This window comes from Capricornis sumatraensis, chromosome 8 (genome assembly GCF_032405125.1).
Source record: "Capricornis sumatraensis isolate serow.1 chromosome 8, serow.2, whole genome shotgun sequence".
NCBI classification, from domain to species: domain Eukaryota; kingdom Metazoa; phylum Chordata; class Mammalia; order Artiodactyla; family Bovidae; genus Capricornis; species Capricornis sumatraensis.
The window spans coordinates 23,586,381-23,590,897 of NC_091076.1; the positions used below are offsets into that span (position 1 = coordinate 23,586,381).

General features: G+C 38.6%; 1 pseudogene; it reads left to right on the forward strand.

Moving 5' to 3' along the window:
• Positions 1-2,923: 2,923 nt before the first annotated feature.
• Positions 2,924-3,843, forward strand: LOC138083490 (olfactory receptor 8B3-like; annotated as a pseudogene).
• The last annotated feature ends 674 nt before the right edge of the window (positions 3,844-4,517 follow it).

Consider the following 4,517-nt stretch of genomic DNA (forward strand, 5'->3'; position numbering starts at 1 on the left):
AAAAGTTAAGTTCAGGTGGAACCAGCTGTCATTATGGCAACATAAAATTTTAAGAGAAACCTCTTTTTTATATTTGTATACAGAAAGGGGAAAAAATATAACACCAGTTTGTTTCCTCCTACCACTTATAAGAGAGATAAAAAATGTGACACTTGTAGCCTATTTCCTCCGTTTGGAGTCCCCTGGCCTTTCTGCCAGTTACCTTCTCATAATCATAGAAGGTACTTGAACTAGAGAGGGATAGAGCAATGATTTCAGACTTCGGTCTTTATGGCTAAATAAGAGTGAGTTTAATGACAAACTTTATGGCTAAATAAGAGTATGTTGGAAAATGCTAATATAATCATTAGAAGCCACTAAAGTTCAATATTACAATGAAGTGAAATGAAGTCGCTCAGTCGTGTCCGACTCTTTGCGACCCCGTGGACTGTAGCCCATGAGGCTCCTCCATCCATGGAATTTTCCAGGCAAGAGTACTGGAGTGGGTTGCCATTTCCTTCTCCAGGGGATCTTCCCGACCTAGGGATCGAACCTGGGTATCCCGCATTGTGGGCAGACACTTTACCGTCTGAGCCACCAGGGTAAAGCCAGAAGTTGTGTGATGGTTAAGGGACATGGGTGGAGGTCACTGTGGTTGCAGATGCTGTGATTTGGTGTAAGAAAAATGTTGAATATGTTCTAATGGTTGTTAGAGAAAAATAACATGATTTTCAGAAATATTTATTGAGTTTCTTCTATGTAATCTGCATTGTCTTAAATCTAGAAACCATATAGTAAACAAAATAGAAGAAATGCTTTTCCTTATAGAATTTACAGTTTCTAGAGAAACACAGATATTTAGGGGGCAAAAAAGTCTGATGAATGTTACAGTGGAGAATCTAGTGGCGTTTATGAGTACAGATAATGACAACTGACATTTATTGACTATTTACCATATTCCAGATACTTTCTCAACCAGTTCACTTGGGCTTCTTTCATTTAATTAACACAGTAGCCCAATGAAAGAGAGGCTATCTCTACCAACATTATTTTACAGGATGAACAGAAAGAGAAGTCACTTGCCCAAAGAGTTATAGTTTGTGAGTAGGAAATTAAGATTCACAACATTCCAACTCCATAGTCCCTACTCTTTTCTGTGATGAGAAATTGATAACTTTAGTTACTGAAATGTTACAGAAAATGACCCAGTGGGAGAATCAGGTAGAAATTTCAAGTAAGTGTTTTTAAGAGTATAAACTATAGAAGGAAAATGTTGAGCTGCTAAGCCATGTCTGACTCTTTGTGACATCATGGACTGTAAACCACCAGGCTCCTCTGTTCATGGGATTTCCAGATAAGAATACTCGAATAGGGGGATTTCCAGGTAAGAATACTCGAATAGGTTGCCATTTCCTTCCAAGGAGATCTTCTGACCCAGGGATCAAACCTGTGTCTCTTGAATTGGCGGGCAGTTTCTTTACCACTGAGCCACTGGGGAAGCCCCATAGAAGGAATATGAAACATTGCAAATTATTTCAGAGATATTCTAGAGAGAGAAGAACTGAAATGAGTTGAAAATTTTCAGATAAAGAAATAAGGAAACCTGGAAATAAGAGCCTTACAGAAAATATATAAATTTGGGAAATGGGAATAAAGAGGAAATTAAATAATTTAGTAGCTTTTCCTTCAGAGATGAGCATACTGAGGAGATGAGAATTTACTTCAGATCTACTCTGAGGGATGTACAATACTTAAAATAAAGAGGAGTAAAGCAGTGAGCCTGCAAGAAGCAAAAGACAAGTCATGATCCAAGATATATAATTGCCTTATTCCCATTTATGCATATAATCTACACCCTGGAGAAAAGACTGAACAAGCTTCTAGCTTATTTTTAACCAAATGCATCACATCATTAAACACACATTAAATCTTCTATGTCTAACCAGGTAACAAGTATAATAATAAAAAGGCTCCCCCCCCCCCACCCCGCTGCTTGAAAGGACTGAAAATAATTATCAGATTTTATATTAGTTAGGAAAAATTTCCAAGGAATATGTTGACATAAGTCTAGGCTGTCTCCCTTAGAATTAAAGGAATTAAGCCTCAACAATCTGAAAATGAATTTCCAGGATCAACTGGGTAGAGACCACTGATAAGAGGGCCAGCCCTGAGGTTTTCTGAACTAAGGAGGGTAAATTTCTGAATTCAATTTACAGCATATAATCCTTGTTTTGAGATGAAAATCCAGGGATGCAAATATGCCCATTCTCTCCCATTTTGTGTACTTCTGAGCTCAAGTGAAGTTTGTGGGAAAATCTCTTCAGGGGATTGGTCAGAGAATATTCAGAGTCATTCAGGGGCTCAAAGAGTATATCAGACAGGAAGTCTCCCCTAAGTAGGTGGAACTCTCAGTCTTCTACCTTTGTAGATTTTACTCTCTGGCAGGGGAAGTAACTTAACCTCATGAAGATTCTGGTGCCTTCATTTTGTATTAGAAGCAGAATTCTTGGTTCCTACCAGTCAAGACTAATCTGTATTGCAAGCTAGCACCAGGTTGCTAGGAACACTGCCTCCAATTTTCCTGGTGAGGGAAGGGTTGAAGTGAATGAGGAAACATTGAGAGGAAAGTAATACACCCCTGTCCTGATCAACAGTTCTTCTCCCTTGGTTTTTCCAGTGTCATCTTTGCCTGTGGTCTTCCCACTATAGGCTAAGTTTGTGATGTCTTTGTTATATCAGCTTACAAAAGCTCTGATAAAGTGAAAGTCCATTTCACTCTGTATCATGATAATGGTAAAGGTAAACTCCATGGGTCTAGGTAGGGTCTAAGCTCATGCATTGCCAGTGTATACACTCTGCTGTAGGATGAAATATTATGAGAAGAACTGAGTTGTTTTCTAATGCTACTCATTTCTCATGAGTCCACAGATTCCTTTAGAGAAGAATGATTGGAAATTACTCTTTTGTGACCGAATTCACTCTGTTGGGATTAACAGACCACCCAGATGTCCAGCTTCCACTATTTTTCCTGTTTCTGGTTATGTATATGGTCATCGTGATGGGAAATTTGGGGCTGATAATTCTAACTGGAATAAGTTCACACCTACACACCCCCATGTACTTTTTCCTCTTTAACTTGTCCTTCATAGATCTCTGTTATTTTTCTGTGTTTATACCCAAAATGGTGATTAACTTTGAAGAATATTATTTCTTACACAGGGTGCATGATTCAGCTTTACTTTTTCTGTTTTGTTGTTGTTGTATTTCTGAGATCTATGTGCTGATATCAATGGCCTATGATCACTATGTGGCCATCTGCGATCACTTTTGTATAATGTTGTTATGTCCTCTAAAATATGTTCCAGCCTTATACTTGGTTCCTACTTGGTGGCATTTTCCTGTGCCGTGCTTCACACTGAATGCATGTTGAGACTGACCTTCTAAGATGCAAACACCATCAACCATTACTTCTGTGACATCCACCCTCTGTTCCAGCTCTCCTGCACAAGTACCTACATCAATGACCTGGAACTTTTCACTGTGGCAGGCACTAACATCATTGCACCCAATCTCAACATCTTTGTCTCTCACCCTCTCATCCTCACCAACATCCTCCACATATGCTCCACAGAAGGAAGAAAGTCTTCAACAACTGCAGTTCCCACATCATTGCTGTTTCTCTGATCTTTGCATCATGTATATTTATGTATCTCAAACAATCTTCTGCTGGGTCTATGAATGAGAAAGATCTCTTCTCTCTTCCACACCACTGTGGTTGCCATGATGAATCCCTTAATCTACAGCTTGAGAAATAAAGATGTGATAACTGCTCTGAGAAAAAATCCGAGCAGGAGACCGATTTGATTAGAAACTATCTCTCTGTGCAATTAGTCACAGGGCAGGAAGGTTCTGTGTTTAATTAAAATAATTTTATTGACAATCTTATTTCTTTCTCACTATGTTGAGGAAAATTTGAACCTTCTCAATTTATTTTCAGTTTTTGTAGAGTAAGTCTTCTCTCTTTTCACACCATTTGCACAATTTCCTTTCCTCTTTTCCCACTTAAGTGGGAGATGAACTCCCCAGGTCGGTAGGTGCTCAACATGATACCAGAGAACAGTGGAAAAATAACTCCAGAAAGAATAAAGAGATGGAGCCAAAGTAAATAATAACACTCAGTTGTGGATGTGACTGGTGATGAAAGTAAAGTCTGGTGCTGTAAGGAACAATATTCCATAGGAACCTCGAGTGTTAGGTCCATGAATCAAGGTAAATTGGAAGTGGTCAAAAGGTAGATGGAAAGAGTGAACATCGATATTTTAGGAACAAGCAAACTTAAATGGACTGGAATGGGTGAATTTAACACAGACAACCATTATATCTACTACTGTGGGCAAGAATCTATTAGAAAAAATGGAGTAGCCCTCATAGTCAACAAAAGAGTCAGAAAAGCAGTACTTGGATGCAATCTCAAAAACAATAAAATGATCTCTGTTCATTTCCAAGGTAAACCATTCAATATCACAGTAATCCAAGTC